Source organism: Anguilla anguilla, chromosome 3, assembly GCF_013347855.1.
Source record: "Anguilla anguilla isolate fAngAng1 chromosome 3, fAngAng1.pri, whole genome shotgun sequence".
Taxonomy (NCBI): domain Eukaryota; kingdom Metazoa; phylum Chordata; class Actinopteri; order Anguilliformes; family Anguillidae; genus Anguilla; species Anguilla anguilla.
Window position 1 is genome coordinate 40,591,885 of NC_049203.1, and position 26,513 is coordinate 40,618,397.

A 26,513-nucleotide genomic window follows, 5' to 3' on the forward strand; every position below is an offset into this window, starting at 1 on the left:
TATCAGCAAGAGACTGCCTACGATGGGACACATAAGCCACATCTGTGGTGTATTACAAAATGGTCCACAGTTCACTAATTAACGTCTGAAAAAATTGACTCAAAGCTGTTTAACGAGCCACACTGCATAGCAACACACTCTCAAGTCTCACTCTCAATAACAGTTTTTTTAAAAATTATTTTACCTTTGGTGCTTTCCAGCCTAATATCAAGACAAATTAAATTAGAATGTGCATCACGCATCTGCACAACCTACTCCATACTTTCAAAGTGAAAGAAAACATATAGTAAATTGAATTAACAAATGAAAAATAAAAATAAAAGTCTTCATTGCAAAATATACACACCCCTTGTTATAACAGCTCTTAATCCTTTCAAGAGTAGGTTTTTATTTTCTTCAAAATTCTTGGTCAGTATTCTAGAACCCCTTGCTTTCAATTACCAGTAGTGACTGTTACATTAGCATTTGATTGTACAGCTAAGAACATTTTAATCACATAGGCTATCTGTGATCTTACATCGTAAAGGTTAAATTGCTCCTGCTAAAAAAGTGTCTTAAAGTTATCAAAGAGCTTAAATTAGTTCACTTAGCAGGATCAACATCAACATTATTTGTTAAGTCTGTAGATGTCTTGTTTCGGTAAAGTGAAAAAATGTTTTTCACCTTAAATCATTTATCTATTTAATCATTAAATATCATTAATCATGCTAATTGTTTCTTTGACAAGCCAACTGTTTTGTTAGATAAGTGTATGGACAGTGTGTGGACTAGCTGGCTGGTCAGATATATTGTTAACTAGCTAGGTCGCTGTCTGGCTAGCGGAACTGAATTGTTCTATCCGAAACATCTGGTATTATTTAATGCAATGTCCCGTTGTGGATTATTGGCCACGCAATTCATTATGAGAAACATGAATTGTACACCATAGTATCATCCCTGGCCTGCCATCCCCCCCTGGGTCCGCACAGACCTGAGAAGCTGCAGGGCTGCTGCTGCACTCTCACTCTGACCCTGACTGTGTATCTGCCCTCATTGCCTCTTTGTAACAGCTTCCTGGAACAGTCCCATATGGTATATCCGTTTCATGTTGGTGATTAAAGAAACCAAAGACTTCTTTACCAATAGTATAAACAGTGGTGGTATTTTACCAAATTATTAACTCCAGTGTTTAGCGAAGTCCCTGCATCACTCAAGCAGAGCGATCAACGCGTGCAAGGGGAAGCTACAAGCTACAGTGATTACGCAGATCTGCGAGTGCAGAGTGCTGTGATATTGTGCACTACTTTGAGTGGTAAACAAATGCATTTTGATGAGGCTGGACAAAATATTTGGGGTTAGCCCTGAAAGCCCAGGCCTAACAACACCAGTGATGATAACATCAGGTTGGGTTATAATGCCGTGATACTGAATTATGATCATACCAAACAATAGAATCTTGGGCAGTTGGGACTGGAGCTGCTCCTGATGCATACATCTACACTTAAAAGATGCATATTTTTATTTGTAACTATTGTATTTCCGTACAAACTGTAACTGTTATACCAAAAAAACAGGACGTGAAGATGTATAATCATAAATAATAAATAATTCAGCAAATAAATTTTTTTGCTCGCTCTAAAAGTTAAAGCCAGGAAGTTAAAAGGTAAAGGAAAAAAATCATGACTTCAAGCATTTATCTTAATGTGCTAGGCAGGAGCAGTGACATTACATTTTATAGTTTCTTCCATAGAACCTAAATTTCTGTCACTTCAGAAGCTGACAAATCGTGTGAGGGCTTAATTTCTCAAGTGTTGTTTATCAAACTTCATGACACACAACGTCAATCAGACATAGTCATAGATCATTTTTAATTAATAGGCATGTTTGGCTGAAGGCACCCAGCATAACCTTGTCAAGCTCTTCAAACACAAAAGCATTAAAACCATCCTCCTGTCCATTTAGCATATTTATGGAATTAGGCAGTTACTTGACAAATTAACAGAATTAACAGCAATTAAGAGTGACACTCAGTGGCAGCTACTTTCCATGAAATGAGCCAAAATACAGAATTTAGTCAAATTCTAACAAAATTCATTAGTACAGTCATCAGAACTGGTATTAATTACTAATTTGCTAATTTGATTGAATTTCACCATAAGATCTTAAGATTTCCCTAAGACGGAATTTATTCAAATCACCATGGTGATAGCATGCTAGCTCAGCACTCTGACATAATATTGTGATGTGAGTCGTGGAGCGGCCTTTACCTGTGTGTCATTAAATCAGACTGATTGCTCTCACCTGTGCCTGACTGACTCTGCTTGGGAGAGATGAGAAATCTGAGAGCACAGGCATGGGAGGAGGGGAAGCAGAGGATATTAAGGCAAGTTGTCCACCAAAAGATGGACTTAACACAAATTCTGGGGAAAAAATGGTGTAATTAATGGTGACTCAGACTACTGGCAACAAAGATAGATAGACAAGTTGGGGAAAGTTAGTTAGCTAGGATTTCGTTAGGAGTGCTCCTCCCTTCCCTGTGTCTTGGCAGAGCTTGCCATCTGTGTCAGTCTGTTTCGATTGCTGTGCAGCCAGTAAATACTTTCAAGCTCAACAAATTTTGTACAAACTAAAGGATGGAGCTCTCACACAGTGCTTTATGGCTGACATTGGGATGAACTGAGTTTGATGTTGCACCACCCTTGTTCCCTAGAGAGGCGTAGAGAGACATGGCTGCAACTGCGCTCACCACCCATTCCAAAGCACCACAGGAAGGTACTGCCATTTGACAGCAGGTAAGTGGTTTACAAATGAAAAGTGAGACGTTTCTACAGCATCGATGCTTTTGTGTAATTTTCTAGGCATATTACAGGCACACTGAGACAAATGGTAAACTGTAAGCAAATTGTAAGTGACAGTATATGTGCGAAATTATCTTCAATTGTGTTTTCAGTGATTTTTCTCAATGCGTAAGTCATTCTGTTTCCAGACACATTCCTACCTTGGTAAACTATCAACACCTTCTCCCTATTGTCTTGTGGGTTAGGGGCACTGACCACAGAGCTCTGCAACAGAAACATTGACCATCTGAACAAACTGATGGACTGGGTTGTGGAATTGGGTTGGACCAAGTGAAATGTGGAACATCCTCTGGAGTGATGGGTTTGGCAGAATTCATAATGCCAACAGTCCTGGCCCGAATAGTGCCAACTGTAAAGTTTGGTGAAGGAGGAATAATAGTCTGGGGCTGTTTTTCATAGTTTGGGCCCCTTATTTCCAGTGGAGGGAAATCTTAATGCTGCAGCACACAATCACATTCTAGAGAATTGTGTACTTTGTGGCAACAGTTAGTGGAAGGCCATTTCCTGTTTCAGCATGACAATGCCCCTATTCACAAAGCAAGAATGAAATGGTTTGCTGAATTTAGTGAGAAAGAACGTGACTGGCCTGCAGAGAACTCTGACCTCTACCCCATCAAACACCATTGGGATGGATTGGAATGCCAACTGCGAGCCAGGCCTTACGCCCAACATCAGAGCCTAACCTCACTAATGCTATTATAGCTGAATGGTAGCAAGTTCTGGCAGCCATGTTCCAAGATCTATTGGAAAGCCTTCCCTGAAGAGTGGAGGCTGTTACAGTAGAAAAAGTGGTCCAACTCCATATTAATGCCCATGGTTTTAGAAAGAGATTGCTAAGAGTAGGGGGTTCTCCCTGGTGTCCTGGCTAAATCCCAGATCTGGCTCTCGCAAACTGCCACCAAAATCATCCCCAGATTTAATTGGCTAAAATATGTTCTCTCCCTCTCCACCTTCGCTAATCTGTGGTGAGCTTTCTGGTGCAAAATGGCTGCCGTGCATCACCCAGGTGGGTGCTACACATTGGTGTCAGTGAGTTGAGTTCCCCGACTCTAAAGCATTTTGAGCATTCGGAAAGGTGCTATATAAATGCAAGGATAATAATAATAATAATAATAATAATAATAATAATAATAATAAAGATGTTCATCAAGAACATGGGTGTGACGTTCCGTTGTCTACATACTTTTGGAAATGCAGTGTATCTGAAAATGAGCTCTCAGGAGATTATTTAATTGAGCATAGAAAAGCAATCAGTGTGCCTTTATGAGCTTGATTTATAAATGCTTGGAAAGTCCAACAGAAAGTTATCCCAACATTCTGCTCTAGTCACAGTACCACCTTGCTTCACTTTTAAGTAAATGCATATCATGGGTCAAATGAAGGAATTCTTATTTTAGTGGCTACAATTATGAAGATTCACAATGCTTTTCTTACCAGGTATTGGAAGTCATTTCAGCCATTTCAAGAGTGTATCTTCTCCATATTTGCATCGACATGTTTCAAGTAATTTTTCCTTAACAGTGTTCACTGGGGATCTCCTGTGTGCAATGTTTACTCATAAGTGAAAATCAATGTCTTTCAATGAAGACAGAAAAGACATGAGATGCAAGCACACTGCCAACTGGAGCCAATTAGGATAATGACAAATAGAGTACTGGTCTAGTTTGAGCTGGCCTATTGCCCAGCACTGTATAACTTAAAACATGGAGACTTGTGCCCTCATTTACTCAGGCATTGTGGAGAAGCATGAGCCATTACTGATGAAAAGAGAGCATTTAAACTTCAGCCAGGCGGTTCTGATGACAAACGCGGATAATAATAATGATAATGCCTAACATTTATACAGTGCTTTTCTCACACTCAAAGCACTTTACAGTGATGAGGGGGAGACTCTCCTCAACCTCCTCCAATGTGTAACACCCACCTGGTTGATGCACGGCAGCCATTTGGCACTGGAAGGCTCACTACACAACAGATGAGGTGGAGAAGGAGAGGGATTTTTAGCCAATTAAACAGGGGATCTTTCAGTGACAGGTTGAGAGAGCCAGGTTGGGAATTTAGGCAGGACACAGGGGACCCCCCACACTTTGTGAGAAGCATTGTGGGATTTTTAATGACCACAGTAAATCAAGGTTTAACATCTGACAGGGTTCTTGCCCTTTTCACAAATCAAAATTCCAGACTTTTTCCAGAATTCTTACAGACTGATCCCACCCCCTTCTTTTTGTAATTTTCTAAGACACATGTGTTTCTGTTGGGATTTTGACCTTTTGTGTTTTATTTTCCATTTCAATTCATAAAAGCATGAGTGAATGAATTAATACAGAATTCAATTAAATGTTATTGTTATAAAATTGTTTGCATTGTCTTTTCTATTTGTTACAAATCATTTCATTTGGAAATAAATAGGCCAATATGTTTGTTCACTAAATATAAGTTTACATTTTATTATATTTTTTGTGCAACTTTCAACCATTAGTCTGTAATTTTAACAGGTCCAACTAATTGCAGTGTTTATGCTTTGATAAAACGGTCAGTCAGTTTTCTATATGATCTCTTTGTGGTTGTTTCGGACATCAATATAGTCACATCAGGTAACAGTAGCAGAATTGATTATTACCTGGACCGTGTAGCAGATCTTCTATGAAAAAAGGAGGACACTGGCAGTGATCTCAGAGTACCAGCAAACAGACAAACAGAAAACACAAAATGTTTGTGCCCTGCAGGTGGCTGACTAATGCTCCCATGTTGGCGATGTCATTTTCTTAGGCACATTTTGCAAAGCTAGTGTTTGATTATTGTTGTATACGGTCTTTTATATTACAGGTTTTCCAGCCATAAGTCTAAAAACAAACAACCTATTTTCACACTTCACTCAATTCTACAGGGCTACCGGTACCAACCCAAGAACATCTGGTGCATTTTCCCCTTGGTAGTTAAGGCAGAATGAAATTGTTTATTTTTATTCTTAAAACGCACAAAGACAACCCGTTACACAGTTTTTATTTTTAATAACCGGCTATAACTGCACCCTAGACTAAACGCAATTAATATCACAACAATTTTTCTTGAATTAGAAAGTCCTTTGTTGCCCAGGTTGAAATAAATGACATCCAGGCAGGTAGTCATCTCGAACAAACATTAGAATGCCTGTGTGGGCAATTATCTTTTTTCTTCTTCTGTTTTTTACAAAGCACACAGCGTTACTTTTTATTCATTTTAGTATATTTTTGAGCTTTGTGAATTTTCTGGTGTATGTATTACTAAGAGTAAAATTTACATACTTTTCAAGGCCTGGAAATTAATAAGTAATTCATAATTCCATACTATTCAGACCTTTACAATAACCCTTATCTCATCTGAAACACATCTGAAGCACAGTGTCTTTATTTATGTAAAGGAAAGCACAAAATTCTGTTTTTATTGGTGGAGGGGCAAATGCACGTGTTCTAAATATTGAGGGGGACGTATCCCCTGCGTCCCCACCAAAATCTACGCCTATGGTCCCCATCACTGTACAGAGACATTGGATTTATTTGACCAGGGGGAATTATTACCAAGTACTGGCCCACCAACACCAATTCCAGCAGCAACTTAGTTTGCCCAGGAAGTCTCTAAGTACTAACCAAGCCCAGACCTGCTTAGCAGCAGCCATTCAGAAGGAGCAGGTAACATAGTGGTATGACTGCTGGCTTGGGGAAAGGGAGCAGAGGCCAGCTTTGAGGAATGGGACCCAGAGTCACACTGCTGTCACTTTTTACTGTGAGCGGGAGCTGGCCAGCTAAACACCTGAGACGCAGCTGACAAAGAGCACTCAGACAGAGTCATGGTTCTGGGCATTGTTCATCACCTCTGGGGACACTGACACAAGGAGGACCAATTTTGTGAGCGACAATAAACCCAGTGGAACTTCACAGAATGGAGGGAGAAGCTTCCCGACTGATTACCGCCAATAGGCACACTACATCGGATAGTTCTGAACATTCACACACACATTGGGCACATTGCTTTCCATCAGCAAATAATTTGCTGCCAAAGTATAGTTTCCAAAATTTGGCTAAGAATCAAGTAGATGAGTATGGGGTTAGCAATGGAGGGTGGCAAAACTCAAATTCACAGGTGTCCTTGCATAGTCTACCCTAGATTGGAGTACATGCATTGTTGGGATGGTTTACATAGATCAACAAGACCATACTTGATTGACAGTGTGTTTGTCTTAACTTGTAATGTATTTTTTATCTTTTATTCTTATTACAGTTGAGAACAAGCAATTGCGATTATTAGCCCGTTTCAAGCGTTACGCCAGACTCAGTAGACCACAGTCTGGTAGGGTGAAGACTGCATGTACCCAGCCAATGCTTCTTTATTATATTGCTTATATCTGTGTCCAGCAGCCGTGCTCTGCAGCCTCTACAGTGGCAGACTACGCTACCCATCCAACCGCTGCTGGCAGTCTGCAGGCGCTTAATTAACTGCTGCATGGGTATGTAGATTTCCATTAGTCCCGTATCAACATTCCGAGGGCAAACGCAGGCACGCACGATTCTAATGGAAAAGGCGAAAGGCTTCTTAAATAAACATGGTTTAAAAGGGAAGTTCACCGACTGTTTTCGGTTTTCTGGCACTTCTGGGAAATCAGACAAAAGCCCTCCTCTGGTGAAGAGTACTGTTTTTGATAGGGCTCCATGATATGGGCAAAATGTGCGATGCGCGATTAACGCGTTGGATGTGACGTGCATCCGATGTGCGACATTAAATTCGATGAGACAAATAAGTGCAAAAGATCAACTTATCTTCTTACATTTTATATACACAATAAGCATAAGAATATTCTTTGGAATAATGAAACAGATTCATCAAATTATCTTACTTTTTACATTCTCTAATTTTCGATGAATAAAGAGAACACCGCCAGATTATTAAGAGAACTTTGGAATCGCTTGCCAGCAGATTCTTAATTAATTCAAAATAAATGAAAGCAGGCTGTGAGCAACGATCAGTTAAAAGATAAAATATCTGCCCATGAATTCCTGCCCACCAGCTGCCGCTGTGCGCCAGGAGACAGCCTGCGTCTCAGTCCACCCAGATGCAGAGAAGTTACAGTCTGCATATGCCTCATCCCTCCCCATCAGTGGTGAAAGATGATTCCGTGCAGGACACTTGCAGATTGCTGGAAGCTCTCCAGATTAATTATAAAATGTCTGACAATAGGGAGGGCGCATTTCTTCTCCCTTCTGACAGGCGCCTCGGCTCCGAGGAGGAATTTATCCGAGGATCTCGGCACACACAGGACCTTACTCAAATAGCCTGATTTATAGGATGTAATTTCGCTCCCAACCTGCTGAACCTGTAAACCGCATTGATCTGTCCCTTACAGCCTTACGAATGGCCACCATTTACAAAAATGACATACCATTAGCACCAAGGCACGGGTCACTAATATGGAGAATCATAGCTGCGAGGGAAATTAATGAAGTGAGTTCTTTTTACGAAATAAAATCTTATTTTCATACATAAACATGACTAAAAGTACACAAACACTGTGATGGCCATTAGAAATGAGAGCAAAAGCTCTTGAGTGGTTCACCCAGTTGAGGCACTTGTGTGAAGCACATTGGAGAGCCAAATGATCCACCCTGAATATGGAATGTAACACAGCTAACCGGCCAGCAGTCCTGTGGAGTGACACATAATTGGCAACAGTGCCGTCATGAGTGGTAGGGTCCCAGCCAGCAGGGTACTCAATGGGGAATCCATTCTGCAATCTGCTTGCACCAGCCACGCATTCCTGTGGTGCTGTAACTGCAGTGTTCCTGCTGACGGATTGCAGGGTGAACAGAGCATTCACCTGGCTGCAAGTTTCAGAGGATGCAGGTGCAACTGCATTGAGATGATGCGGTAGCAATGGCACAGGCCTTATGGTGAGTAATTGGAAGCTCGGGAAAAGTCGGGAGAAATTACATTTTTCAAACAGGAGAGAAAACAGTCAACCTTCCTTTTGCTTTATTCAGACAAATATAAATCCGAGAAGGTACCAGTTAGAGAAGGAAACAGAGCTCAGAGGATGCCATGGCGGGGATCGAACCCCTGACCTAGTAGGGGGACTGGTATAACGTACCTGGGCCAGCCACCCTACAGACTGCGCCACACAATTAAATTTTGATTGCACCAAGCCATTACATTTTAAAAAGGCAAATAAATAATGACACCAGGTGTGCTTTTATAAGCATTACAATGAACTGCTGGTTTCTAACACGACTGGGTGTACAAAGCTGTAACTTCTTGTTCTAAGGCCAATTTTTTTTTTTTGTTCAAGTTAGTATCAAGCTGCTGTGATCCATCATGGATGATAACAGGATGAATGAATGTTGTTTTGACATGTTATTGGTTCATTTCCCATCTTTTGTCAATATCTGTGCAGGATCACAGGCAGATAATTGCACTAAGCAAAAAGTGCTGTTGTTTTTGTGGTTTAAACTAAGAGCATTTATCTAACCTTGCTTTAAATCTTGACAGTTGCTTAGCTGTGCCAAATTTATCTATAAAAGATCTTGGTATTACATTGACCCTGGTCTCACTTTTGATACCTATATTAAAACATGTACAACGTGGCTTTTATTCACTAGCAGAATAGTGCTAATATCAGATACTTCTGATCAATGCCAAGGCTAGGTTATTGCAATGCTACCAACAGGCTGCTCTAATATTTCATTAAAGAACCTCCAGCTGGTTCAGAGCGAAGAGATGCAGCTGCTCATACTTATACTATAATAAACACGTATGAATATAAAGTAAGTATGGGCTGATTTTAAGGCTCTGCTTTCTTCTAACTTTCAAAGTGTTGCATGGACTAGCACTGGTGTATTCGTCAAACAGGGTTATACCTTACAAGCTTACAAGGTTTCTTTGCAGGTTATCTAGTTGTCCCAGAGAATTCATGGGTAATGCTGATTTTCTTAGAGCTTCTCTACTATGGAGTCACTTTACAAAACTGGACACAGCCTCAATATTTAAGTCTAGCATTTACAGTGAAGCCTATAATCAGTTATAGTCTGGACACAGAGCTGCAGAAGCGTGCAAGGATAGAGTATTATGGGCAATAAAATTTAGCTGTCATTTCTCAGCAGCTGTGACCCCTTTCTCACAGACAGGCTCTTGAGCAGTGGGTAGGTTTCTAGCATTTCTCATGCCTGTGCACATCCTCTGTCTCTGCCCTAGTAGTTACACTGCCATAGAAAAATCTTAGCAGGGTCAAATGTTACCAACTGCACTCCGTATTTTTGTCTTCCACCCATAGCACTTCTCTATTCTTGTTTCATGTATCCCATTGATGATGTGCCTGTCCCATCTCCCTAACCACTAGTGACCCTGCTGTCTTGCCCTGCCCACTCCCCCCCCCCCCCCCCCCCCCAATCCTCCACTCCAGCCCACTACCTCATCCCAAGATGTCTGGAATGACAATTGAGTTAACCCAATAATTACCAAACATCTTATTTACATAACTGTCAGTCATCAAAGAAAAAAAACGCTATATATTTCTGAAGCCTCAATTTTTGTTGATGGAATCAAGGGAATATCCGTGCTTACTTCAAAATTCTGAGAAAATAATATTAGTATAATCCCATGATCTCTTCAGTGAGGTTGTGATACCATGTCTCCAGAAAACAGAGATGGTTTTATAAGGAGCTGTGGACTTGAGTCACATTACTTGGAATCAAGTCTGACTCCGCAATTTTCATAACTTGCAACTCGACTTGGCAGAGAGGGAAATGACTCGAGACTTGACTTGGACTTTACATTAACTTGTGCTATGATGATTCAAAAATGACTTTAAAAACTAATTTTAAAAGCACTCCTACTTTCCAATTTTATAATAAATCATAGTCAATCTGACAGTTTTCTTTGTTTCTGAGCAGACTGTGCTCAGGAACAGGGCCGTGCACAGACATTTTGGGGAGCATTCTAAAAATTGAATCTTCTCCATGCAAGCAATAGTTCTGGAATCGAGCACATTATACGATCACTCGATCTGTGAAATAACTGAAAATCACAATCCCTAATATATCTAGCCTACACTCAGGCATTCCTCTGTCACACACAGGACTAAACAAATACATAATGTGCTCGCTCTCTGTCTCTCCACCTCTCTCTCTCATTAGCTCGCTTGATCCCTAGCTAGCGAGAGTGCCAGCAAGAGAGATAGACAGTGATCTACCTCTCACGCTAGCTAATACATACACAGGAGTAAATAAATACATTAACTCCAGTGACCAAGGAATGACTGGGTATAGGCTATATGTATTCACAATAGTCTAGCTAACATTGACAATGTTAAAGAGGCATTCCTTTCCACAACTATTGATGCTCTGATATGATCAGTTCATAGAGTTCAGTGGGTATCATGCATTAGATTCCAGTACTTCCAGTCACACAAATAGACTGTTCTTTCCAATCAAGGACGAGATGGCTGGTACCTACTCCTTCTGTTTTGCGAAATGTTGATTTGTTTCTAGTCTTGCTGTTGTGTTTGTGAATTTGTTTAGACAAATTTAGTTTTGATTTACTTTTTGTCATTGTGTTCTCTAAGTTGTGAAAGTGTTTCATGAAATGTTGTGTTTTCGAAGCGGTGTTTTTTGGGACATGTTGTGTTTTTGGGTTTGTTATTTTGTTTCGTGAAATGTTGTGTTTCTACGTTGTTGTTTTGTTTTCTGAGTTGATAATGTACTCACTGCCTTTGGACAGAGGGACTACAAAGTGCACAAAAACATGTATGGTATGCAGGTTATGTGGTGCAAAAATCACAGGTTCAATTGCCACAAGACTGAACATCTTGAGGCGCTACAAGTCTTCCCACATGGTAAGGATGGTAAGCCAGATGTGAATCAGTTAGGCTAAGTTGGCTGGCTCTCTGGTCAGGTAGTTGCATTCTCCTGCTCTTACCAGCAAGCATCCTGCAAGTGCCCCTCCATGTGCAAATTTGGCAATAACTGATCTTCATTGTGAAAGTAGCAACACTAGTGCAGGCTACACAGATCACTCCCCCTCGGTCCACAATCGCTCCTACCACTGCCCTCCATAGCAGATGTAAATTACAGTTTACGTTCCTTAATCCAGTTGTTCCCAACTTGTAAACTGTGTACTGACATAGAAAGTAAATTTAAAATACAATTATACAGAATTCCCTAGCCCTGTATCCTATTTGACCTAGGAAAATGTATCAGTTAAACATATGTTGTTTTTTAATGTGTTTGCAAAATGCAAAGTGACAGCTTTGTCTAATAGCCTGCCCACAGGGTTTAATATTGCGTAGACAGACACAAACCCCTGAATGTCCATTTGCTCTGCAGTCAGAAGTGAATTTTGATTTGTTTCACTTTTAGGCAAGGTTTTCTGTTGAAGAAGGCTTAGAGAGAGTAACAACATTCAGCTACACAGAAAGAGTAGCCCATTTAAAAATAAGGCACAGGTAATATGAGTAATGATTCCAATCAATAATTCAAATTCTTCAAAATCTCTAGGCTTTATTTCAATGTCGGTTTCATTCACAGATGACCTTTAAAATAATAATTAAACAGCGGCTTGACTTTAAATGGAATTTAAATGTTTAATGGAGTTAAAAATTAAAGAATCACAGTAAACTGGTGATAAAAGAGTCAAGAATGTCAACCAAGGACAGCTTGGTAGCGCTGTACTGATTAGAGGGGGCATGCCATGGCTATGGCACGTTAAGTAGAGTGAAGGATGGGCATCTGGCAGTATACAAATCAGACATTATCCTCATTCCAAAGATCAGGACAATGGAACCAGAAAATGGCACATCTCTCCCGCTAAGGAAGGAGACGTACCACCATTATGATATGTTGGAGGACAGTGCAAACCTGAACATAGCACACTCTGGGAGGATAACGCAGTGCTGCGTGTAGCACAATGTAGGAGAATAACACAGTGCAGAGTGCTGCACTGTGAGAGGATAACGCAGTCAAGAGCATGATGCACTGTGGAAGAACAGCACGGTCCTGCATTTAGCATAGTCTAGGACTACTACACAGGAAAACACAGTCTAGATGATGATGCACTGTGGGATAATAGTGCAGTCCTGCATATAACACAGTGTAGGAAGACAACACAGTCTAGAGCAGGTGGTAAGAAACCCTGTTCCTGGAGATCTACTGTCAAGTAGGTTTTCATTCCAACCCTAACACAGCACACCTCATTCAACAGCTAGATATCTTGTTGAGCTGTTAATGTGTAGGGTCAGGTGTGCCAAATTAGGGTTGAAATGAAAATCTACAGAGCGGTAGATAAGCAGGAGCAGGGTTGGTTACCGCTGGTCCGGAGCATGACGCACCGCGGGAGGACAAAGCAGCCCTGCGTGTACCATCCGTGCACGAGGAGAGTGCACGGATGGTACACGCAGCGTGAGAGGATAATGCAGATGACAGCTCCGCGCTCCACGGGAGGATAATAGTTCTGAGAGTAATGCAGTGTGGGCGGATGAGGCAGGCAGAGCGTAGCGCGTTGCGAGAGGATAACTACAGCACAATGCTGTGCAGAGGCAGAATAGATCCCTGAGAGGAAAAGACGGTGTGAGAGGTTAACACGGACCAGAGCAGGTAGCACAGCCCGACACTCAGAGCTCCTGTCAAGACGTTTAGAACTAATGAAATTAATTCATTTAATGCTCATGGTTACAAAGGTCAGCCATGGTTGGAAAAGAAACACACAAGTTCTGTGTTAAATACCATCCCTCAATGGCAGAGGCCTTTTAGGTTCAATTTATTATTTTATTATTCAGATGGAAGTCCCTTTCAGTCTGAAGCAGTGTTGCATTTTTTAAAACCCTATCAGTGGTTTGTCATTGTACAAAAAAAAAAAATTGAAAGCTGTGTCAAAATTGAATTCACTTAAGCAGAGTCATTTATAAAATTGGCAAAGCGATTCTGGACATCAGGGGTAAGGCATACGCAAAGATTAGTGGATAGGTCAAAGAAATATGGGCGTGTGCGAGTCGACATCGGTCTGCAGTCGGCTTGCCTGACTTAGGCGGAAATTACAAAAGTCCAAGGAGATCGAATTGGGACAATTTTCTAAAAGAAAACTAAAAAAAACATGGAGGAGTTAGCAGTGCAGTTCATGGTTACAGATGAGTTAGAGGCAGCAGGGATGCTCTTTTTAAAAAATCTTGAAGAAATGCAGAATTACGTGAGAATGGAGAACGTTGTTTTAATTAATACTAACTTACATTACTTCATGACTTGTGTTGTTAGGGTGGTCAGTATTTATGTTCAGCGAATCTACGCCACTTCAGCTAAGTACCCTGAATCGTGCCACAGTGAAACTCCAAACTCATCAAAGTTCTTAAATAAATACATATATTTGCCATTGGATTTAAAGCCTTAGCTATCGTTTTAATTGTCGAATAACTAAACAATTTAGCTAAACTGTCACCTGCTGTGGTAAAACCTTAGGCTGCTTATGTTCTTCTGCTCATATTCAGTTGTTTTTTTCATCTGTAAACTTATAACATAGCCTAAACCACACTTTTCATCTCTGTTTAGACAAGCTAGCATGTTAGGAATGCACGCTTAGTCAATTTAAGACATCATAGCCATATATTGTAACGTGACAATCTGTGTAACCACATTAAGTATCCTACATGCATTTTTTTATAGACATGTAAGTGATGGTTCTAAAGCATAACACAGAATAGCTTTACCAATATAAAGCAAAGGGCATTTTAAGGATTGTCCCTAAAATCACAAATTATGTATCTGAGGTGATGCCTTTATACAATTCAGCTTTTCTTCATGCCTTTTTGCCTTTTCATGGGGCTTCTTTACAGTTAATGTATTGAATGCATTTCTAGTGACATGAAGGGAAAGTGTATTCATCCTAAGCATTCATCATTTTGCTATGACATAATAATACTTGGTTGCATATCCTTTCCCTGAAAGGACTGCATGAAGTCTGCAAGCCGCAAAAATGACAAGATGCTGGGTATGTTCCCTGGTGATGATATGCCAAGCCTGCAGTGCAGCCATCGTCAGTTCTAATATGGATGGAAATAGCCTTAAATTAAGGCTTAGAGTCTGCACTTAGCCTCAAAGTCATTGTGTCATTTCACATCCAATGTGCTGGAGTAGAGAATGATCATCAAACACAGGCTTTTTTTCTCCATAAAAGTTCCAACCAATACCACCAAACTATAACATCCACCCGCATTATCACGAGTTGATTTATCAATACAATGATCTTTGTGAAATGAGGGGTGATGGTGAGAGAGGGGTGTTGGTGTCATGACCAACACCCCTCTCTCGCCAATCCTGTCGTCGGTTTGTTTGAAGGCGCAGCGATGTTGATGAAGGTGTCCGTGACTAGCAAGGCGACTGCTTGACCTCGTGTTGTCATTTCCACCTTAGTTGACGCAACTCCAATTTTTATTTTTGGACAGTTTTAGACGCAATCCGACACAGAGTCGATGGAAATTAGGCCGTATGTCTACAGTAGTGGATAGGAATATGGGTGGAGTCCTGGATAAGAGTAAGATATGTTTATGGAGCAGCACACAGAATTAAGGGGTATGTGTGGAGTAACAGATGGGTTTAAGATATATGTGTGGAGTAACAGATAGTATTAAGGTGTATGTGTGGAGTAACAGATAGGATTAAGATGTAGGTGTGGAGTAACAGATAGGATTCAGGTATATGTGTGGAGTAACAGATATGATTAAGGTGTATGTGTGGAGTAACAGATAGGATATATGTGGAGCAGCAGACACGATTAATGGGTCAATGTTCTCCTTTTAGATTAATGGCAGAAAAAGTTATTTTTTTACCACAAACTTGCAGATTTCATTTAGCTTATTCAAACACAGGACCTTCTTCTGCCTACACCCCGGAGAAATTTTAAATGGGTAAGCCCCTCTCCCAGTATCACACTTTATTCCAGAACTGCAAATGGGGAGAAGCCTCTGGAAGCCACCGAGATAAGAAAATCATGGAATAACATCATCTCCCTGTGACATGGCAACCTCCAGTGTCTACTGCCTGCTATGCATCTAAATTGTCTGGCTTCAACTTGTACCAGCCCGCTGTAAATGAAGACAGAAATAGTGCCAGTTGGCCTGTCAATTTACTCCTCATACCTGGAGACAAAAGGGTCCCCAGATGTTCCAGGCTCAATCTGTTAGCACTACTGAACTAATCTGAATCAACGCAGAGAGACAAGAAACTGTTAAATATGCCCAGTCAGTCCATAGACCTTTTTAAAATGCTTCTCAAAAATGTGCCTCTTCTTCCAGGAGCAACTATAGGATGTCAGCATTGTTTAGATGGGTGAGAGAGAAAGAGCGGATGGGGATATTAAGCATGCAACTTAAGCACAACGGCTTGTTTATAGGAGTAGCTGTTCAGTTTGCCAATCCTGTCACGAGAATTTCCATTTCATTTAGATAAATGTTCCTGTGACCTCCACAAACCAGTAATCTTTATCATTTTCCACATCATTTAGGAGGCTTTATTGCTGTTAGCAAATGGAAACAAAGCGCGGGCCAGAGGAAAAATGCGAGCCGTCCAAGCGGCTGATAGAAGCGAAGGCAGTAATGGAGCCGTTTCTGCGTGCGCTCAGACCGAGACACACGCCAAGAGATGCCAGACGGGACCCACATTAAGAAACAATCGGCTACCGCGCAATGCCTTTCACCTTGTTTTGTGTAAACTCGTTCTGCTGACAGACAGTCTATATCGGCCAAGATTAAATGACTTAATTCCACCCTTCCTCGGGCCTTCCCCTGTAAATAACACTGGTAAATAATTACAGCTGCGAGGTGTCATTAAAACGACGTCTGAAGTCTTCGCCGCGGCCTTTTTAAACAAGATAAGTTTGTCTCAATTGCTTTTTCTGACGCGAGGCATTCCAGATAAAGCGAGTAAAAATGACGCCGCCTTGAATGAAAATGAACGGAGGGGCAAACTAAATGGTGATGGCTGCAATGAATCAGCAGTTGAGAGAGACCAATGAAGAGCACATTAAGCAAATGCGGTCCTTTAATGATGATGCGTAAGTCTAACAATGTTATCAATGACACTTTATTACTGATAGCAAAAATATTAACAAAAATGCTAGTTTTCTGTTGCAGATATGCAGACACTGGCCTGCATAACCAACTGCAACATCCCTTGCCTTCACACATAAGACACAAATGTTTCTGTAAGGCACGTGCAAGTGCGTACGTTACATTTTCACATCCACAGTTTTCAACTTCCACCTTCCTCTTCCTCTCACACTTTTCCTTAAGCACACAAAGTACTGAAAGTCTGCCAGTTTCAAACTCCTCTGGAAAACATTTTGCTCATTCGCCAACAAAATGAAATGACACAAATAAGGAGATGGCAGCTTCTTCCTGTTTTCAGATGCCGAAGCTCAGTCCCCTGGGCTATCTCCCCGCTCCAGGCCTTATTCTCTGTCTGGCAGCAGATAGACAGGACAGGTGCCAGCTCTCCTCCCTCAGTGACCAGCAGCCATCTCCTCCCTTGCCTAGCAGATCCATCAGTGCATTCTCCTACCTTGCAGGCTGTATTCCACCGTATGCTAGTGGAGGGCAACAGGTCTCATTTGGCAAATCCACAAAACTATCTGAGAAATCAACCTCTCCTATCGTAACTCTGGCCCCACTGCATCATATTCTCAGTGTGCTGAACTGAGGGCAGAGCTACAGCTGGAGCTTCAAATGGAGCTTGTCATCCTTCTTGCTTCCAATCAGCCATACATCTCAGTAGCTTACTACCTTATGGCTTCCTCCTATGCTGTAGCACCTGCAGCTGTGTCCTCAGTAGTTTAATAACAACCATGTGTAAGAGAAATTAAGTCAGGGTTAAGTTAGGCTATCACCTGACATTTGAGCTGTGTTAAATGTTACCTATGCTACTATTCAAAGAAAGAGGGAAAGGGCAAGGCCATTAAAATTTTGTTAATAACAAGGGGTTATGACAGACTGTGACATGTCAGAGTATAGGTTAAAAACTACCCATGTTAACAAAGGGCTCTGCTTAGTTCTGGTGCTGCATCAATGTGCCAATATGTCACAGTCAGTCTTAGTCCTATTTTAATAACTCTGAGAAAGATTTTTGGGGGAGATTAAAAAAAGAAGCAGAGGAAAGACACTGCTTGTGTTCGTCCAATAAAATTAATTTCCAGTGTCACTGACCCCGCATGCCCCAGAGGGCCAATACATGTAGGAGGATCATTAGCTAGCTAGCAAGTTACTTCACGATAAAATTTGTATACAAATAATCTATTTTTACTACATTACCCAGGTTTCGAGAAGTCAAAGTAGCTAGATAAATAGCAATACTCCCAAGCTATTTGCCCATCAATTGCTAGAGTCTTCCATTCATGTCTGAAGCTGAGTTAACTAAGCACAATTTTCATGGTCAAAACAGCCTCATTCCAGTGAAGCTTCCAAACAGCACTGCTTCCCAATCGCTTTTTAATGAATTACAGTACTTGTACTGCCAGAGACGTTCAGTAGTCAGAGAGATTTACCTAGCCATTTAGCCACAAGCAACCATAGCTTCCATAAGTTTGTGCAATTGCAGGATCTGATAGCATCAGTCCACTCCTAGAATAGCCCCCTCAAGACTAATAAGGATATATTGCCTTTTCCCTGCAATAACAATGGTTAAAATGCCTAGTTTCTGTAATTTTTCCAACTTATCTTTTTAAGTATATATTTTACAATATCACAATATTAATAGCTTGCAGTTGGTTAGCTGTTAGCTCTTAATTAAAAGCTCTTTTATCTGGAAAGATGTACTGTACATGGACAACTCACACTCAGTTATGCACACATAGGTAAAGCATGGTTAATTGGATCTGAACAAAGTTTCAAGCCAGTGATATCTAGTGGACTCACTATGGAATGGGCCCTGGCTGCCATCTTGTCCACTAGAGGAACCTCTGGTTATTCCAGGCTACCTCAAAAAGGTAGAGTATGATTAAGTTCTCCATCACTACAGATGCATTTACACCTGGTATGATATTCAGAGATGTCCAAGAAATAGCATGGAGAACAAGGCAAAGAACTCATTGACAACAATTATATCAACTTCAGTTGGGCTGGTTAGAAACAGGGAGGTTGCTCCCAGTTTATCCCAATAAAGCTCTCTTAGTGAAGCATGACAGAGGAGCTCAGGCAGGCTTGGGTTCAACAGAAGTCTAGGCGTTACTAGTTAGCCAGTATTTAGCAAACAGCATTGTCCAGTGTGACTTACAAGGCAAACACAAGTGCAAGACGAGGTATTCAAGTGGGGAAAGCCTAGTACCAGGGGGGACAGAAAGTGCAAGAAGTGCACACCCGATTGACAGTAATACTACTGAACATTAAATAAAGTTTTATTTATTTAATAAGCATAAAATAAGCAAAAGCAAAGAATCACAGGCTCTAAAAAAAAAAAAAAGAAGTTGCACCTAATCAGGTCATAGGACCGGTGCATGAGCCTACACCGGTGTAGTTATCTCCATGCTGTCAATAGCGGCATTTTGGAATTACATTTTTTAAATAAATGTAAAAAATAAATAACTGTGCATTTGCAGATCTTCAACATAGCCGTTATAAGATTAATATTAAGCCTGTGTGTCCTAGTTATCAGTGATCAATGACTGCGTTAAAAGACTTGGTGCAGGCAGGGCCGGCCCGTGGCATAAACGGTCTATGCGGTTGTTTAGGGCCACAACCGCTAGGGGGGGCCACACGACCACGAGGGGGGGCCACACGATGTTTATCTAAGGTAAATAACGTTATTTTCATAAGTACGTTATCCATCCCCTATCGCGGAACTAGCGGTATAAAATTTAAAATCGTAACACTGTGACAAGCATACAGCACATGTGACCAGGAAGTGAGGGTCATATGTTCCGAAGCTGCAGAACAGAGGGATCGGTGACATGTTACGTAGATATATCTTCAAGATATTTAACGGGGCAGTATCCTTGGTAACCTGGTGAGCTGCAGATGCCTGATGGCATAGGCATGGAGGCCCATGAGGAGAGAGGTGCAGTGGTCCAGGCAGGAAAAGACCAAAGTTTCTTCTCCCAGAGGTGGGCTGAGCAGGTGGGGAAGAATGGGACAGATCAGCATCGGCTTTGGACCAATATCATTTCCATCTGCTGTCTTTTGTTTGGTCCTGTTGGCCTGATCTGATCGATAGGGGTCAGCGTGCATATATATATATATATATATATATATATATATATATATATATATATATATATATATATATAATTCTAGAAATATTTGTCAATATTTAGTTCTTAAAATTGTGTTGCCTCTTATTCTAATACATAGCTCTAATGATTAAAACAGTCCTAAATTAAAATTGTTGTTCATAGTCCCTCTAAAATGGTTATCGTGTATGATAAAGGATTAATGGTGCCGTATCAGCCACTTGTGACATAGAGAGCACAGAAGAGTGGTGTGACATGAAATAGCCAACACCACTGTACTAAATGTGGAGACAAAGTTACCAAATGTGTCTCAAGAATAGTAAATCAGTCAGTTGAATCAGGAAACTGGCCTCTGGTATGTGAGCATGTGATGATGTTATCACATTATCATTATATCACATATCATTATACGACTGATCTAACGCTACACAAGCATATGTGGGTAAGCACACTGGCCACAAGGGTGAAATCCTGGAGTAGTATTTTGTGCAGTAACAAACAGTGTCTGGTGCTAAGCTCTGCTTTTTAAGTGTACAACACCTAACTGGTTTAAGCAGGGAGAAATGCCATGCCTCAGAGGGCAGAGGATTCAGGTTTGAAATTATTCTTAACTGCCACTTCTCTTTTCTGCTTTTGCTACTGCCTTTGTGTTCCATTCTTTTTTTTCCCCCCAGTGCCCACCTACTTTCCCATTCTAAACATGACACAAATTTCTCCAAAAGGAATTGGATTTCAAGTCTTTAGTGGCTTTATTCGCTGAGTTCTGGTACGGGCTCTCAACACTCTGCTGCACTCAGTAATGGCAGCTCTTAGGAGCCGCGTGGCGCTGATGGCTTCTATTCAAATCTGCCCCTCGTTATTTGTTGTATTCACACCAGTGTCTCTAAATTATTAGCAGCTAAATGAGGCAGGAATGGCCCACTGGGTAATGACATGTGGTTTTATTGTGGCACAACAAAAAAGGGAGGCAGGGCAGTATTGTGCTCGACACAAGCGCAGGTGTTAATGCATTCAGCTCGCGCGTCATAACAACACACGCTCTAACAGGAGTGGAGGTACAAAAAAAAAAACATAGTTCACCGGACATATTCTGGTATTAATTTAAAACAGCACATTGAACCCACCAATATTTAGTTTGACGACTCCAACACCCTTTTCTTTATAGGTTTCATCATAATAACATAAGCTGGATATATGTGATTTTATATGAAGCTGCATGTGAAGTCTGAAAACATTTACATTGTCCATTATGCAGTTTCCACAATTTAGACAAATAGATAAAAATTATAGTCTTTAAAATGTGCATTACCATTTAGGACACAAAATATACACCAAAACTATGTGCCTTAAATGTTACATGTGGAACTGAAATCTGCAATGGACAATTAATATGGGGCAATGGCTGTACAAACACATACACACGTAAGTCTTACACTTATACAGTAATAATAATTGTAATAATTATAATAAGCATAGTCTTTAAACAAACAAAAAAATAGTACAGTAAGAGATCTGGCCTCTTGAATAACACATTTATTCTGTGCATTAATATGTTTGATACTGACCTGAGAAGTATAGCAGCTGGAAATGATTATATGCCAGTCCGTCATGATATTGTCTTACTTCACCCTGTCCAACAGGTGGAGCCGACACCAAGCAGAGCACTGCACTGCCAATTTGCCTGAGGTGTGCAAACACACCAATATGCTCCATCGCAATCAGAACCGAAATTCATTTGTGTTTAGGGAACAAAATAGTAATTTCAATGTCAATATATTTCCATTTTAAATTATCATTTAAATTAACAGGAATGTTTCACCTTTAATACACTAATTAAACTATTAGAGGGGAACAGAAATTCATTTTTGAAGTGCGATATTTGATAATAATGCACTTAACCCTCATCTAATGAAGCAGCACATGACTCAGCAAGGATCATAAAATTATGGATATTGTCACAATTTGTATGCTGCTGGCAAAATCAAAATAATTTCACAGTGCCACAAAAACAACTTTGCAAGCACAACCTGTTCTTCTTTTCAAATCAGGAAGTGGTTTTGCTCAGACTGTATAACATAAAAAAAACATCTCAAAGTGATGTCATTGTGTCTGTAATCTTCCACTGAAACATTTCAGCCCACCCTCAATAACAAATAAAGACCCTTGCATCAAGTTAAAAAAAAAATCATTTCACAAACATCTGTAGCTGTTCTAAAAGCACTGTTGCAATGTGTTAACTACTGGTGCAATTTAAACAAAGCGTGATGTATTCAGTAGGAATTTGTAAGTGATAAATTTGTTGTTGACATTGTTGCTGCACTTACTAACTCAGCTGGGGTCTAGGGATAATTATTTTTGCGGTATTGTGGAAATACTGTCTTCAAGGGGAGCCGGAGATCTTCGATGACTAAAAATGCAACCCTGAGTATTTCACCACGTTTACCAAACGGATGTAATAAACCACCAGGTGGTTTATTACATGCATTTGGTAACCCCTTCACAGGGTGCCCACGTCCCCTTTCATTGGGTGCCCACGTACCCTATCATAGGGCACCCATTTACCCTTTCACACAGTCTAAGCTCAATAATCCCAATCAAAACAACATTTCCCTGGTTTATATTTGAATATATATTGCACTGTTCCAGGGGAGAAATTTTAGCTAGCATTCAAGCATCTGCTTATGCATAAAGTTAAAGTAAACAGTAGCAGGGTGAACACATAATAATTATTCGTAGAAATAGCCGGGCTGTGCATTGGCTGAGGTGTTCTCTGCTAAGTTCCCATATGAATCATACATCTCTCACTTCCATGTGCAGCTGACCTCAGGGCAGGTGGTCATAATGTTACAGGGCACCTCACGTCCCCAGGGGGCATCGAGACGCCGGGTTTGGGACCCGGGCGCACGCGAGAGCGCTGTATGTCACCGCAGTACAAAAAGCCAGCCCCGGCTGCGGAACAGGGGCAGGGCACCGGGAGCAGACAGCGCCACCGCTCTTCTTCATTTATAATGTACGGGGAAAAAAACTATTTTTCCATGACCATGTACGATATATTAGAAAAGCACAGAGCGCTAATTCTTCCTTGACCTCAGAGAGAAGCTGGGAAAAAGAAGGCGGAGCCAGTGGGAAGACGGGCGTCGTGAGGCGGCGAGGCGGGGGGAGACGCGGGGAGCGCTCGATGTTCAGAGCGCTCACGCCGCGAGGTGACTCTCCTGGCCCTGACAGTCTGTGTTCATCCACTGGTGGGCGAACAACCGGAAAATCCAATCAGCGCACCTCAAAGACTCCGGGTCAGGCTCAGTCACCTTTTCAAGAGAGATTTCACCTTTTCAGGCCATTTCACCTTTTCAGGGCATTTCAAGAGAGTTGCACGAACATTTCAAACAGAGATGCCCCTTTAACAAAAACCTCTACTCCCTCATTTGTTTTAATACTTCAAACAAATTATGCAAATGCCTATGGAAAAAATCTATATATCCAATCTTGCTATCATTGTCATTCACAGTGATAATTGTGTGCTTCATTTTCAAGCAGATGCGGTATTGCTGCTTTTTGCAGTTGTGTTGCTTTTGTATGTAAAACAGTTGTCTACTCGAGAATATGTCACTGCCATCTGGTGGCTGGTTTGTGTATGGTATGGGATGCAATATACTACTGGTTTGGGAAAAGTATGGGATGTGATTGTATATACTGTGAGATATGAAATGCAACTGTCTGGTTTGGGTATGGTGCAGGATATGATATATAGCTGACTGGTTTGTATATGGTGTGGGATGTGGGGTGTGGAATATAGCTCACTGGTTTGTGTATGGTATGGGATGTATAGGTGACTGTTTTTTGTATGGTGTGGGATGTGAGATATAGCTAACTGGTTCATGTATCTTGTGGGATGTGATATGTAGCAGAACATGTTGTGTATGGTATAGGATGTGATATATAGCTGACTGGTTCGTGTATGGTGTGGGATGCGATTTATACCTGACTGGGTTATGTATGGTGTGGGATGTGAAATACTGGGTGCTGAGAGGGTGGAGCAGACAGTCCTTACTCTTTCCCTGTAATATGACAGCCCTCCAATCCAGAACAGTCGTAAAAAGATGCTGCCCTATGGAAGGCTTTCACGTAATGCCTCGATGTTTATGAGAGCCGTAAACAGTATCATGGCCAGTGTGTCCCCTCTCTACTCCCTCATTTGAACGAATCATACTGTAGCCCCTTTTAACTGTTAGATTCTGTACAATGGTTTAAATGAAAACCAATTCATCACTCGTGGTGACAATGATGTAATAAAATAGCACACAAGTGAAGAGCCCAGCAGGGCCTGTGAGGCAAAGAACATGTCAGTGGGGAAATGCTTGATTTCAGAAACAAGACTACTGACTTTCAAATTTTGGCGGGATGGCTCTCACACTCGAAAAGGACCACGCCCCAGCTTCAGTTACATGCCTACCATCTCCTGTGGTTTCAGATGGCTCACCACAAGGAGGGTAAGACCAAGGTTTAACAGCTCTTCTCTTTCTCTCTCACTCACTCACAAACACACACACGCACACTCACCAACACACACAAATGCACACACGAACACACACACACACACACACACACACTCACCTACACGCACACACACATACATACACACCTACAGACAAACACACACACAGCTACAGACATACACACACACTCACCTACACACACGCAGACACACACACACACACACACACACACACACACACACACACACACTCACCTACACAGAAACAGACGCACACATACCCACTCACCCACACACAGGGACGCACACACACACACACACATACACACAGACTACCTTTCTGAGTTGCTATCAAAAGACTTGTACAGATACAGAGACCTGACAGTATGCCTTGTCTCATTACTGAACCCAGCACAGACAGCACTGAGATCTGACCTGTGCACACCTGTCATAAGATCCTCAAAACAGGAATCTGATCTGTGTATATGATGTGTGTGCAACAGTCAACATATTGTTTGAACAGGGATGTGATATTGCAGGCCAGGGGCTGAACAAATTAACTACATAAGGAAGTTTAACTAAATTACTTGTATATCTCTCTTGCCCATGCAGATATGGTTTGAATATTGTAATGAGTCAACAGAACAAATCTAGATGCGATTTTTGCTTTTTGCTTAGATCTCGCATTCTTTTACTGATCCCGGCATAGCACAGTCACACAAATGTTTGTAAATCTATTCTACTGAATTCAGTCTTTCAGTGGCAGACAGTCATGCATTTGCCCTGATTTCTCATGCAGTCTCTCTCATTTCATCAGACTTTAAATCTAAAGAAATAAACCTATGCCCATTTATAGATTGGAATGGATTAGATGAGGACTGCCGTAATGTCGCCTTACATTACTCTCTATTTTTCATGATGCTCACACTTCACTCGGTGAGGGACCATTTACATCCTGAGTTTTGTTCCCCCTTAAATGAAATCGCATTTCTGTCAGACAAATAGAATATGAAATGAAGACCATCTCAACTTTCCTGGGCTGCACTGCTTTTACTAAGACACATCGCTTATCATTTACAAGCTCCGCTGTTTCCATGCTGCAGCGGATTGAAGCTGGCTATGAATCATTTATTTTTGAGGGACTAGAGGAAAACACTTTAAGAGCAATGCTATGTATGGCCTATAAAACCTGGAACTGAAATATCACCAGGGTGTCCATCTCTGTAAATAACGTGAAGATGAAGCCGTTAAACGATTCGGCTGTTAAGCAGGGCTGAAAATGCTGCCGTGACCAATGCTATCGACACCCAACACGTGTTCGGACTGGGCATTCTGTCTGGTCAGCACGCTACGAGCACCAGCGACGCAACAGATACATTTGGACAACTGCCCGGTAAACACCCCCAACAAACGCAGATGGATTTGGTGTGAGAGGCCAACATTAAAACTGCAGCCCTGCTGCAGAACTGCTTGAGGGGACTTTGATGTGCACATTCACCTGGGAGATGACCAAATGGTCAAAGTCAATTAATTTATATATGACAGATGGGTCTCTGTGGTAACCTTTATAGTCATATAATCAGTGGCAGCTGGTGAGCTGGAAAGAGGAGAGACAGTAATCTTACTTTTAAACTGGTTATTGGGCTCAACCGGCTTTCATTTATTTTTCTTGATTAACAAGCGTGTCAAATAACTGAATAATCCATTGGCAAGTAATCCCAAAGCTTTCTCTTAATTGTGTTTCACGACATAATGCTCCTTGTCTTCTCTCCCTTTATTTCTACCTCTTTCGGTTCAGAAAAAAACTATTTAACAATTAAAGAATTATTTAAAGAATAAGCAGTGTGTCGTACAAGTGTTGTGCGCACCATAGAAGGCGAGCAAACAAACTTGATAACATCAGGTGATCTTTCATGAGCATTTAAACTGCACAGTCTGAACAGATCAGATCAATGGATCTT

At 41.1% G+C, this 26,513-nt stretch overlaps 1 protein-coding gene across 2 annotated transcripts in view; it reads right to left on the bottom strand.

Annotated features, from left to right (window-relative positions):
• LOC118223263 (thrombospondin type-1 domain-containing protein 7B-like) overlaps positions 1-26,513 on the bottom strand; it is a 351,386-nt gene that overhangs the window by 307,392 nt on the left and 17,481 nt on the right. The gene's annotated exons all lie outside the window — the stretch shown is intronic.